This window comes from Gadus chalcogrammus, chromosome 4, assembly GCF_026213295.1.
Source record: "Gadus chalcogrammus isolate NIFS_2021 chromosome 4, NIFS_Gcha_1.0, whole genome shotgun sequence".
NCBI lineage: Eukaryota > Metazoa > Chordata > Actinopteri > Gadiformes > Gadidae > Gadus > Gadus chalcogrammus.
In genome coordinates this window covers 12,954,973-12,969,421 of record NC_079415.1, presented here as the reverse complement: position 1 = coordinate 12,969,421, position 14,449 = coordinate 12,954,973, and the positions used below count along the sequence as shown (strand labels likewise).

General features: G+C 46.7%; 1 long non-coding RNA gene and 1 pseudogene across 1 annotated transcript; one reads left to right on the top strand and one right to left on the bottom strand.

The window, feature by feature from the left end:
- Window positions 1–22: 22 nt before the first annotated feature.
- LOC130381343 (uncharacterized) lies at window positions 23–2,202 on the bottom strand. Its single transcript, XR_008895374.1, has 3 exons — window positions 2,181–2,202; window positions 893–1,016; window positions 23–53 (listed from the first exon to the last, which is right to left on the bottom strand). It is a non-coding gene; the product is annotated as an uncharacterized LOC130381343 (long non-coding RNA).
- An 8,449-nt stretch (window positions 2,203–10,651) lies between these two features.
- On the top strand, window positions 10,652–13,351 carry LOC130380587 (zinc finger and BTB domain-containing protein 26-like; annotated as a pseudogene).
- Window positions 13,352–14,449: the final 1,098 nt, after the last annotated feature.

Here is a 14,449-nt window from a genome sequence, read left to right as displayed (position 1 = left end):
GCGGTGGGCGCAGGAAAGAACTGCCATTGTTGTACCATCCAGGGAAATAGTACCTAGGGAGAGAAGGGTAGTGTTAGTTGGGATCCAATTATACTGGATCTGTTGTACTATGAAAAGTACAGTTCCCTTTTCAGCAATTGGATCAAATTGATGCATGATATTGTTCAATATACCGTATTTTCCGGACTATACGTCGCTCCCGAGTATAAGTCGCATCAGTCAAAAAATGCTCCATGACGAGGAAAAAAACATATATACGTCGCATCGGTGTATAAGTCGCATTTATTTTTAAATATTTAAACAAGAACGTTTAGTCTGGAGAGACTGAATAAAATTGCAATAGCAATATAGGTGTGTCGGTCCCTCGTAGTTCTGAGAGTATACCGAATTCAGTGACACCGGGATTCCACCGGACGCGTATGCGCCGCGGTCCTAAACCTGAGCGCACGATCGGGAGGTGGAAGTTGCGCTTTAGATGCCTTCACAAGTCCAGCGGAGGGCTCCAGTTTTCGCCGGCCAAGTCATGCGCTGTGATATGTGTGACAGCTATGTTGCACAACATTGCAGCTAAGGTTGGGGTAGCTTTGGTTGAACCGGAGGACATTGAGGACGATGACGACGAGAATATAATTTATTCGGTGGTGCAGTAGGCTTGCAGCGTTCAGTTGTAGGCCTAATGAATGACGGTGCCCTCTTGCGGCCGAAGATTATGTACGCACAATTTTGGCATATAAGTCGCTTCGAAATATAAGTCGCAGGGCAAGCCAAACTACAAAAAGAACGCGACTTATAGTCCGGAAAATACGGTAGTTTCAAAGTTAACATCCGATTCAGCCTCAGCAGTAAAAAAGCAGCACAAGCTCATTTATAGAGTTAACGGCCTTCTACCCACCTGATTCGGAACAGGACTCTCTCATTTGCTGACGGTTCCAGATTGAGCACGTGATTGGGTGGAAGCCACATGTGGTCGCTCTCCCTCATCAAACCAAACAGGCTCAAGTGCATGGGAGTGATGCCTAGAGAGGGGAACACAACACACAACCTCCTGTCACATACAATGTACTTGATTTTATACTATCTTTATCAATGTATATGTATATAAATAATCAAAGTATATGTGTGTGCTAATATAAACATCCATTTTTACAGATGGAAGTATATAAATGTGATCTAACTGTTTACAGAGCGCCTGATAACATTTTAATATCGTGTTTGTTTTTAACCTAAAGAGCAACAGAGACAAAGGAAAGAAGTCATAGCATGAGAGAGGAGGAATCTACCACATCACTTAATTATACTCAGCATTATATCATATAACATCATTTATTTGGGTCATTCTCGTCTGTACTGTATATAAGGCCCTTTGTTGTGGCTGACAGATATTCAGCCCTCAAATCACAGAGCAGCCAATGACGTCATTAGGAAGTGAAACCACACAGGCAACGATTAGTGTTCTGTAGCAGGAAGTAGGTCTGAGACACGGTGGTTTGTAATGATCCGCTTTACATATCCTTGTGAGAAAGACTAGAGATGTGTACTTTCTTTAGTTTGATTACTTTTCTCATACATTCATCGAATCATTGTATAGAAAACTAAACTGAAACAGAAACACAGAACAAGACTTTTTTTACAAGACTTAAAACTAAAACTAAATATAAATACTATATAAATGGAAGGTTATTATCAAACCCTTTCGGTTTCCCATTATTATTGAAGGCTCAGGGCTCAAGACTGCCACCATTTATAACTCTGATGCAGCACAGTGCACGCCTCCTACTCCAGGATTAGCCAGTGTCACCGGGACCACCCCCCCCCCCTACCCACACACACACACACACACGCACACACACACATGCACACACACAAACACAAACACAGGCATATGCACACACACAAACACACACACACACACACACACACACACACACACACACACCACACACCACACACACACACACACACACACACACACACACAAACACACACACATGCACACACACACACACACAGAAACAAACAGACCCCAAAGATGGCAAAAGTAGTACGACCAATAAGAGGGATATTGGAGCGCACAACTAGCACAACCATAACGCTCACTGTGGCGGGGAGCAGAGAGGCTACTGTAATAGTCTCCTTATAGTTCCAGCACCACGGTGGAAGTAAGCCCCCGCCCAACTCACCGCAGGCCTTGGCGGCGTCCACACACTCCTGGCCCACGTAGCTCCCGGGCGGGTACGTGAGCTCGGCGTCCGCCCCGCTCTTGTCCCCGTCCCGGGTCCGGCCCCTCCCCCGATGGTACAGGACCACCGTCAGGCACCCGTCGGGGAACCGCTTTGGCTCCTGCTCCCCTGCAGGGGGGGCTTCGCCGCGGGGGGCGCAGGGGCCGTCGGCGGCCGTGGCTAGCTCCATGTCCCTCAGCGCAATGTGGGCCGCGGGCCGCACCGGGGCCGCATCCGACTGGGGGGGGGGGGGGGGAGACACACGGGCATTAGGAGGGCGGAGGAGGTGTGGAGGAGGTTAACACAAACGTCTGAGTTTGTCTGCTCTAGAGTCTATTTAAATTCCTGATGCGGAACTTGAGGCTTCTGAGAAATGCATTGTAGAGTTACACCCAGATCTGTTTTGGTTAAAACTGCACAATGTCCCTTTTTCCACTGCAGCCAACAATTTTCTTCTGAAATAAATTGATTAGTATTGTGTCTGAACACAAAAAGACACTGAGATAATCCCCAAAGAAAGTGAGCAATGAACAAGTTAGATAGTGCAGCTTTAACCTAATTAATAATGATAGAATAATGTAATGTATCTAAAATAAATACGGCACAGATACTGGAGACCAGTCAACACATCAATGCACAAATGAGAAAAGTCTTTCTGTAGACCGTTTGGGTATTTCTCTTTGGAAATGGACCAACTGAATGTCCCATCCCGTTTCACTGGGCTAGCATCGTGGTCGTGGTCATCGTGGAGTATTTTCGTAAAATCCTGTAGCTAATTATGGATAAATGTCCTTCCCTGACTGCTAAATAGAAGCTGCATATCTAGGAGAGGCCAGAAATTGTGTGTTGAGGGCCTATAAACCAACAAGGAACGTAAATAAGACCAACACAACACAACAAATTCTCAGTGTTGATGATGGAGACCCTCTGCTTTTATGTGTGAGCAACATTGAAGGATCCATGTAGAAAGTCCTGTAGCATATTACCTCTAGACATTTCAAAGGTCTTCTGCAATATTGAGATATCTGTTTCAATTATGTTACCATAATGAGTGGGGCTGCCACGATATCGAAATGTCCTCACTGGTGCGTTTTTTTACCTGTGCCATTTTCTGTGCAGGTCATTTGTCAGTTCGTCTGTCCGTAGCCGGCATTATGATAAAACTAAAGGCCCAATGTTTTCACTTTCATCCCCAGAACACTATGTGAACGTTACACTCTGCCGGGAACCCAGGTGGCGCTCTTTTTCCGGGGGTCCTGGGGGGGCCCCGGCGGCCCCTGTGTGTGGACGTGTGGAGCTCTGTCTGGGCAAAGACTGACGGCGACGTCCGAGAGAAAGTTTAGCTTTTCGGAAACTTCTAGTATATGTGTGTGGCGCGGTTCATATAAAACAGTTACAACGCTGCTACACAACCAGGGTCCTATAGAAGTATAAAATATTTGCTATGGGTCGTAACCATGGGGATAACACAGTCCCCTCTTTCCTTAAACTCTCAACCAAAAGCCCTTTTTTTAATCTCAGTGTTTTAGTTCCAGCTGAAACAGTGGGCTCACTGGCTCTTTTAAGCCAATGCGACACACCGTCTGGTCTAGTTTGCTGGTTCAACATTGTTGTTTGGTTAAATACCAAAAGCACCCGAACTGCCGATGACACATTTCGCTTTGCAACAAGATTGATGTTTTCCGTCCGGGCTCTACTAACGCTACCATCTGCTAAATGTTACGTGTAATATTAATAATGTTATGTGGATCCACTGTGGAGAGACCTAGGTATTTAGAATGTTTTTTGTACACATGGTTAGATTAATAGAAACAAGGTGTGGTGTATAGCATTATGGGATGGGAACCGCGGTGCACCTCCTCATATGGCGGTCACCTCGGTGATGCGGTTATTGCTGCAGCCCCCCTAGTAATGATTATCACTTTAATTTTCTTTTTAAAGTAATAACCAGAAGTAGTAGACTTTTAAATGTATTACTTTATTAGATTTGATCAATATTTTATCACTATAATCTCATTGTTAGCATCTATTTATAGATAGTTTATTAACTTTTTCACGCAACAAACAATTAATAAGAGTTAACTTGCCATGCAAACAGCCATGGACATGCAATAAAATGTAACAAACCTGTGGGGAAGAAGCATTGCAACAGACCTAAATGTGTTGTTTTTTTGCTTTGAATGACTAATATTGATAGTATCGTTGCTACTGCAGAATATGCTAAAGTAGCAGAATCTTAACAGATGTTCATGTTTCGTAACTTCTTTGTTATTTAGAGAATCTCTGACCTGCCCCAACGCTGATATTGCTGATCTAGAAGGCATCAAAAGGCTAAGGTTGGTTTAGAAAGACAAGTCCACCAAATAAAATACATTTTATTTGGTGGACTTGTCCATCAAAGGCATCATACAAAACCTTAAGTGCATAACAAGGGGTACCCACAGAGGGAATCAAACTTCTTTAAAATGTGAAGGCCTAGCTCTATCAGTTTAGCTGGGCCAGAACCTATAGGCCTTGTTCATGTTTTTGTGGGGTTGACATTAAAATTGCAATAAAAATTGCTCTGATACTATACTGGAAAATATCCTAATGTGGGAGAAATAACTTTCCTGGAATAACAATCAGTCAATGTTTAACAATCAAAAACGAAAACTTGCGTGGGGAATGTATATGCAGGCGTGAATATGCTTGTTTATCTCGTCGTCCTTGGAACACTGCAGCATTGAAAAACAGGATCCCTGCTCTACGTGTGTGTATCTCAATACGGAAGTGACGGAAAAACACTGCATTTGAACATTTTCCTATTGGTCTGACTGATTCATCTTTAGAGGACTCCTAGCTGTTAAAAACAGAGCAGGGAAAACCAGTTCCCTGGACCAAAAGGGGAAGCCAAAGTTAAGACGCAGGCGCATAATACAAAGGCGGGGTAGTGGAGAAGTGAGGACACAATCGTCCCCCCTCTCTCCCTTTTCTGCTATTTCTATGTGTAATAGGTGCCCTTTTGGGCAGCCCATGAGTTCATCGCTTGGCTGAGGAGCCCAGTTCCTTGTTGTTGCTTTCTTATCAGGACCTGTGTGTGGGCTGAGCTCAGTGCTATCTCCAGCACCAGACCCTTTCGGCACAGCACAGCCCCACTGCTGAAGCTGGCTACAGCTGCCTCAGGCCTGCAAGTGTTTTCCTACCAGCTCTCCAAGTTCTGGTAGACAACATTAGAATGTCCAAAGAAACGAAAGCTTGGTTAATTCATTCCACATAAACATTTCCCCTTTTCAAACTGATCTGCTGTTAAATCACTGAGCAGGCTCCATCAACTTAAAGGGACTCTCACCTTTGTTGCATTTGAGAATTACAGCGCATTCAAATCATCCCGCCTTCCTCCAATGCCCCACCCCCTAAGCGTTATTTTTTGGAGTACAAAACTAAGCGTTATTTTTTAACGAGTACTGTAACGACCTCGCCGGTGACATAATGATGTCGAGTCATTAGTAGTTGAAGGTAGTTTTAATGAACCAAAACCAGGTCACTGAAACCCGTAACATTGTAACCAACGGCAGAAAACCGACACAAAACAAACCCCGGTTACCCCGGCAACCCCCAACACGGTCTCACTCGCGTGCAGGCCCCCACCCTCCTGTTCTTCCAAGGCCCTCCCCCAGCTGACCTAATGATTCGCCCCCACGCTGATTGACAAGAAGAACATTACAATACATGCACATAGAACAACTGGCATAACGGACAACGAAATATAATGTAACACATAACACACAAACTATTTAACTGTCCCAGGGTCGCTACAGTACAAAAGTTCTAGACTCCCATGGGTTATGTTTAGACTCCCATGGGTTATGTTTAGACTCCCAGGGGTCATAATATAGAAAGGTGTATGAGCATTACAAACAGAGTAGCGGGACAACGTAGCGTCTGAGGCCGAAATGGGTCCCCTAATCGGACTGAATAGTGCGGTTGTTTGCCAACGGTCTGGAGGTCTTCCTGGAGCTCCAAATTAGCGGGACAACATCGCGTCTGAGCCCGAAATGGGTCCCGTAATCGGACTGAGTGTGGCGGTTGGTTGCCAACGGTCTGGAGGTCTTCCTGGAGCTCCAGAGTAGCGGGACAACGTCGCGTCTGAGTCCGAAATGGGTCCCGTAATCGGACTGAGTGTGGCGGTTGGTTGCCAACTGTCTGGAGGTCTTCCTGGAGCTCCAGAGTAGCGGGACAACGTCGCGTCTGAGTCCGAAATGGGTACTGTAATCGGACTGAGTGTGGCGGTTGGTTGCCAACGGTCTGGAGGTCTTCCTGGAGCTCCAGAGTAGCGGGACAACGTCGCGTCTGAGTCCGAAACGGGTCCCCTAATCGGACTGAGTGGTGCGGTTGGTTGCCAACGGTCTGGAGGTCCTGAGAATCATCCAGGGGAGCGGGACCACTTGGCTTCTGAGGCCGAATCGGGTCCCCTTGTCGGACTGAATGGTGCAGTTGGTGGCCAACAGTCTGGAGGTCTTCCTGAGGCTCCAGAGGAGGGTAACTCTGTGAGTCCGAGTCCGAGATGAGTCCCCTAATCGGACTGAATGGTGCAGTTGGTGGCCAACAGTCTGGAGGTCTTCCTGAGGCTCCAGAGGAGGGTAACTCTATGAGTCTGAGTCCGAGATGAGTCCCCTAATCGGACTGAATGGTGCAGTTTCAGTACGCCGTGGACCACTTTGGTCTGCCATCGTCAGTCGCTACGGTCGCTACTCGCTACTGTCTGCCGTGGAATCAAAACAAACCCTCTAGTTGAGGACGCGCCTTGATGACGCGGGCCCGAATGCGCCACAAGAACCAGACGGAAAACCTTATATATCCATGCAGCAAACAGACAGGTCTGTCGGCCAATAAGGTAATTTGGTCCGAAGAATTTCATTGGTTGAAGTTTTCACTAAATATTATGAGAGTCAAATAATTGTTTGTTTTTACTCCTGGTGGGTCTGTCTTGCATATTAGAGTGTTATTACCTTATTAATACCAATTTAACCTTATCCAAAAAAAGTGTAAAAATGCAACAAAGGTGAGAGTCCCTTTAAGGGATTGACAGTGAATTCACATACATGTTATTGGTGGGTAGCTAAAGCATCTTGCTCCTTGATTATACAGGTCGATTAGGGCACTGGGGGGCACTTTTGGCAGAAAGTCACACACCGTAGCCAGTACACTTTTCAACCGATTACATCATTTATTTATTTATTTATTTGAAATGTCGCAAGCGCCTCGTCACAGACGGCTGGTTTATCGATGTTGCACTATGCCGTCTAGTTTTCTTGGAAATGTCGTCTGGCCGACTCGCCATTCTCAACAAACTGCCATGGTCAAAAGAAACCACTACCATTTCAGCACCATAGACAAAGTGTTCCTATATCTAAATTGATAGTAGTTTCATATGCAAAATCATACCACATTGCAGTTCATAATCGTATACCGGGATAGGAGAAAGATGTCCAATGTTTACCAATCACAATCTGCAATATAACGCAGAGCAATGTTTTGATTAAAAATATGACGCTAAAACGTAGATATTACGTTTTAATCCTCAACATATTTAATGCAAACCAATTATCTGCATACTACATAGTAACAACAATGAATGACATGTTTAACAGTCACTAATAAGCAGCCACACAATCGCTTCCTATAAATGGCACTCGTGACTATAACAAGACGTATGACAAAGAAAAACATTACTTCATCATTGTTATGCTCAAATACACTATTCTACACTATAGGCCTACTACAATACACTATAGGCTACAATATTACTATAGGCTACTACACTATACTAAACTATAGCCTACTACAATCACTATACTAGTACAATACATACACTAAACCACAATACACTATAGGCTACTACACTACACTGTACTTTACTACACTACACAAAAATACAATATAATAGAATATAGGCCTACTATACGATATAATAACTTGAAATTCTGTTATTTTCGGAGAGCCTTGTTACGAAAGGTTGCTAGTTCGATCCCCAGTTCCTCGAGTGTTTATGCGTCCCTGAGCAAGACACTTAACTGCACGCAACCCTAACTGCTCCCGACTGGCTGTAGACTTGCATCCTTGACTCTGCCGTCGGTGTGTCAATGTGTGTATTAACTGATGTAAGTCGCTTTGGATAATTATGCTTCTCTTTTCACTTTCCGAAAACATCTACCATGTTGTTTAAAATACCTGATGTTCAGTCATTGTTTCATGAGACTTCAATCGTTTTTCATGAGAATAATACATAAAGTGTCATGCACCTTCAGGATAAATCCCTTTTGTTAGAATAATATAACAGTAACATACGACAGATCGTTCATCTCTTGGACATAACAACTCAATCCACACACACTTCCTAAAAACAAACTGAAGCTGTTACTAATTGATGTTATCAATGTGGCTCTCAATACGAAGCACGTTGCCACTTGACAATACACACTTTTTTACCTACCAGTCAAAGGGTTGTCAGCTGAGCTGAGTTTAAGATCCAGTCCGAAAGCACCCGGGTATTGTGGCCCCCGGAGCCGCTCGAGAAGGCCGGTTACCGACGCTTTACTCCGCGGCTTAACTTCACGTTAGCTGTCAACAAAGTGTTCACCAGTCTCTCCGCTGCACGCTGGCCACTTCCATGTAGGCCTGCAGGGGTTCACCGGTCGACAACTATACGGTTTGCGCTGTGTAAACTTTGCTTTCGGTTCCCATTTCTTAACACGTTATCCCACGGTGTCCGACATGCGTCCCGTTAATGAGGAATAAAAAGTAGTAGATGCACGCTCCGCTCGGATGCGTCAGCAGCAGTGAGGTGCGGGACTTCTCGAGGCGAGGGGGCGGAGCCTGGCGCGCCCGGAATACCCGTACTACACTACTACACTATAAGAAACTACTACATTATAGAACACTATACTAGACTACACTAGATGCTATACTATACTACACTATACTGAAATACACTATTCTACACTATACTACAATACACTATAGGCTACAATATTACTATAGGCTACTGCACTATACTAAACTGTACTACAATAACTATACTACAATACCCTATACTACACTACATTATACCTCACACTACACTTTACTAAACTATACTACAATACAATATAATATACTATAGGCCTACTATAAGATATAATAACTAGAAATTCTGTTATTTTCGGAGAGTCTTGTCAAATGGACGGTATATCATTTCACGTCACCCTAAGCCTAGACGTGAGTCTCGACATGTTTTTTGTAATGGATTAATTTAAGTGTTCTTGTAGCTCGGTTCCGCCTACGTAGGTTGTGGTTGAAGTCTTACCACCCCCACGTGGTCGCTTTTTGTATTGCAGCGGTAGCGGATTATTTTTGGCTCAGCGGAGCACAAAAAGGTAAAATGGTGTCATTATTACACGGTGTCACGTGGAGTTCAAAGCCTGCTTATTTAACATCGCACCACCGCAGCTCGGCATCAGCGGGCCTCCGTGACGCGTGCGGAGAAGGGGTTAATCGATTCACGTGCTGCTGCGTGTAGCAGACAGCGCGTAGAATATGCCTGAGAAGCAGGAAGAGGTTAGTCGTGCCTCTCACCTCTGAGTGACCGTCGCTCGTCGCCGGCTGGACTGTATAGGCTTTAATCTTTGTGATGAAAAATGTATAGGGGGAAATAATCGCATATCAAAACAAATCCCCTGGATCGAGATCATTGTGTGTGACCCCCCCTCACCACCTAATGTTATTCTTCAAGCAACAATCGGTCGGAAGTGGGTTGCTGGCTCACCGTTAGGCTCCATCATAATAAAGGAGACGCCTGGAGCACAAGGTGGGGCTGTACATTCATGTGTTATCAAACGGGCTTTTCTCACGGCTTTCTTTGCGATATTCACTCTGTTCGAGGAATGGGGTTGATGATGGGGTTAATGGGGTTGACTAGTTGAGCGTATTTCAACGGTAGGCTAGAGACCAAAGACATTTATTCTTTTGAAAGGATGGGGATGAGAGGCGATGTTGATGTAAACGGATAGCAGATATTCATTACGCTGTGGATCGTTTAATTGGGGAGGTCGGATTGTAGGCTATTATAAGATGTGTGTGTGTGTGTGTGTGTGCCACTGTGTGTGACCTACAGCATGCTTAGTTGAAATAGTTACCTCATGAATTATTTTTGTTGTTTCGTTCGTTCTATAATTTTGTCTTGATATAAATAATCTCTAAGGCCATTCTCACACCACATCCTGTAGGCCTACTCTTTATTCGCCGCACTCCGTCAACAACAATCGCTGACTTTGCAAGCTGTTTAAAGCGGTTGTATCAGGCCCATCTGAGTCCTAATGACTTTATGCGTTGATCCTTTCCTTTTAAGGACACACAGTACACACACAGACCAGCAGCACACCATGTCTGCCACCTCCTCCTCCACCTCCTCCTCCTCTTCCTCCTCCTCCGACACCCTGCGCTTCTCCTTCGACGCGTACGGCGACTCGGTCCTCGGCAGGATGAACTCCCTCCGACAGGAACGTCGTTTCTGTGACGTCACGCTCATTCTCGGCGGGCCGGGGGGTCCCGCGGCGCCGCCGCCCCTCCGCTTCCACGGCCACCGCGTGGTGCTGGCGGCGTCGTCCGACTTCCTGCGGGACAAGTTCCTGCTCCACGAGGGCCGGTCCGAGCTGTGCGTGGGCGTGGTCCCCCACGTGGAGGTGGGCAGACGGCTGCTGCTCTCCTGCTACACGGGGCTCCTCGAGGTGCTGTGACGTCACTTTTCCTCGTTCTTTCCCATTTCGTCCCAATGAATGAATCAATAAACGATATTTTACAAACATAAATAATATAAGCCATAAGGTTCTGTAGGTTCTGCTACTACATTTATTAAGAGCAAAAAATGATGTCGTAATTTTTTGACCTGAAGTTTAAATCCACGACTAGATCATCTCTGTGCCTAATGAGCTGTGTTCTCCCCTCAGGTCCCTCTGAGAGAGCTTGTGAGCTACCTGACCACCGCCAGTGCGCTCCAGATGGGCCAGGTGGTGGACAGGTGTGCCCAGGCCGTCTCCCAGTACCTCAACCCTACCCTCGCCCACCTGAAGTCAGAGCGGACCCCTGGAGAGTGCGAGGACCCCCGGCACCACCCCTTACCCGTCACACATTCCCCCTATCAGGAGGACCGGCCCCCCCACCAGCCACCACCAGTGCCCTGCCAGACTGGGAGGAGACCAGCATGGAGAACGTGGGCGGGGCCGAGGTGAAGTCTGAACCCAGGGCCGAGCGGGGGGCCAAGGTGGAGTTCCAGGAGGAGGTGAAGGCTGTGAGGGTGAAGCAGTCGGAGGACACGGACCTGGAGACCCCGGAGCTAGAGGAGGATGGGGAGGCCCAGCCGGTTCACACCAGCAGCCCCTTCTATAGCCCGGCCCCGGGGCCCCACCGACGCAAGCAGCGCCCCCCCACGCCCTTCAGGAACAACAACCCGAGCCAGAGCCAGAGCCAGAGCCACGCCCCCCAGTCGGGATTGGTGGACAGCTCCCAGGACCGAGCAGGGGAGCAGGAGGGAGGGAGGGGCCACGGGCGGAGGAGGAGGAGGAGGAGGAGATGTACATGCTGGCGACGCGCTTCAAGCGAGCGGACAATCTGGCTGAGTCGCGCTGGCTCTCTCGGTTCGGCGGGGCCGGCCTGGCGGGCGGGGACTTCCCCGGGACGGAGCTGGCCAGGGACGTGGGCTCGCTGGCCCAGAGGCCGTACCTGTGCCGCCGGTGCGACCGGGTGTTCCAGCACCTCGACGGCTACGTCACCCACCTGAAGGAGCACCGGCAGTACCTGTGCCTGCTCTGCGGCAAGAGCTTCTCGCAGAAGAGCAACCTGACGCGGCACATCCGCGTCCACACGGGCATCAAGCCCTTCCGCTGCCCGCTGTGCCACAAGACCTTTTCCCAGAAGGCCACGCTGCAGGACCACCTCAACCTGCACACGGGGACAAGCCGCACAAGTGCAACTACTGCGCCGTGCACTTTGCGCACAAGCCCGGCCTGCGGCGCCACCTGAAGGACATCCACGGGAAGAGCAGTCTGCAGAACGTGCTGGAGGAGATTGTGGACTGAGGACCTGAAAGAGGGCAGCCTGGAGGACGTCCTGTTCACGTGATCAGGACGGCGGTCTCCAGGCTAGTGAAGAGAGGCTCATAGTGGGAGACTCAGCCAATCACAGTCCAAGAGTCCATAATGTATTTTTTGTTTGCTTTGTGTTACATTCTGTATGGACGTTAGTCAACTCACATAACATGTTTTTTTGTGGAGAAACAAACATTGCTAGAGTATAACTCGTGTGTGATGTTAATGGAGCTGTTTATTTCTGGATAGGAGGCTGAAGGAGTGGTAGGAGTTGTGTGCTTTATGTCATTGAATGTCTATGTTGCATACTGTTGTCGTTGAAGCACCTGAAAGATGCTTGCATCCAACGGCACACTGTGCCGGTGCCCGTTTGGCTTGAGGCTCACGCATCCTCAAATAGTTTGATGATATGAAACATGCTCGCATTTGTGAAGTTGTAAATAACATGATGTTTACATGCATATCGCTGTTGGCTCTATGTTACTTATTACACAGTTACTAGAATGTCGTCCATTTTTGTGGGTTGATCAGTTGACTAGTTATTATTTAGATCACTGTGGAGAAGTGTGGTAGTAATTGATGCCCTGGCAGAGTGATTGAGTAGCTGTGAGCGTGTCATTTGGCCAAGGCCTGAACACTTTTAGTTCGCTGTGTGAGTAGTCACGATGCACAGTGCGCATTATTCATTTACCGAACATTTGATGCGTTTATTCTTTCCATTTTTCTTTTCTGTATCCATGAGTAAAAGCCCTTTGCTGAAGTGCCAAAATCACCTGAATGTTGTTGACAGAAAGGGGCAACAATTGCACTGAATATTATTGTATTTGTCCTATTTAAAACTGTTAATGCGCTCATATGCCGTTCTTGTACTTGACTGTTATTGTACTAATTTTGTCAGAACTAAGGTTTATCATAATTGTAACAGCAATGCAGGTCATAAATATATTGGTTAGCCGTTGTGTAACAAACCTCTTGTGTAAACATGATCAATTTGCTTTAATAAAACGATGTGGCCAGCTTGGGAATGAACTGAACTGGTGCAATGTTTTCATAAATGCTGGTCATGTATTTATTTATTTATTTGTATGTATATGCTTCCTGTGATTTTGAAATATGTGGTTGGAGTACTTAATTTCAATAAGGCCTTTCACTGTGTGGGCTGGGAGAAAGACTTAAATCACAAGTAAAAATGTGTTGCCATGATGTGATTACTGCAGAACTGGTGCGTTAAATATTGTGACGACCGAGTAATACTAGCTGCCACGTTTAAATAGCACCACACAGAACATGACTGGAATAGACCAGAACAAAAATCAAGTGAAAAAACATTCCTTTTAGGTCTTGGTATTCTCTCATAGTTGAACATTACTTTTGTATTCAGCAATAGATAATACAGAGGGAATATTGCACCACTTCACTTTAGCAATGAAATTGCATTCTTGGTAGTTCAGGGTTGACTGCTGCTCATTTCACCAGTGTGTGTGTCTGAGTATATGTGTGACTGTGTGACTGTGAGTGTGTGTGTGTGTGTGTGTGTGTGTGTGTGCGTGTGCGTGTGCGTGTGCGTGTGCGTGTGCGTGTGTGCGTGTGTGTGTGCGTGTGTGTGTGTGCGCGTGCGTGTGTGTGTGTTTGACTGTGTGTGAGTGTGTAGGTGTGTGTGTGTGTGTGTGTGTGTGTGTGTGTGTGCGTGTGTGTGTGCGTGTGTGTGTGTGTACATGTGTGTGTACATGTGTGTGTACATGTGTACATGTGTGTGTACATGTGTGTGCGTGTATGTGTGTGCAGCTCACAGAAGAACTCCGGGCTCTCCCCGTCCGTCTGAGAGGGGTTCATCGTCTGGCCATCACAGTCATTACCTTCCTTGCTTCTCTTCGTCTCTTTATCCATTTGCCCCAGAATCCCTGGCCATTCATCTCATGAGGCAGCAGCCGTCTCTGTCCCCTGGGCTTTGAGGCCTGCAGCGCTGCCATCCGCCAGGCAGGAAGTGTCTGCCTGTTGCGGGAGGGAAGCTGGAGGCTACCCCTGGTAAATATAGACCTGAACACAGTGACCGTTGGCAGCTCAGCCACACCTGCATTTGGTAATACTGTAATGGCGGTGTGAGCTATTGCATTACTTTAATGACTTGGA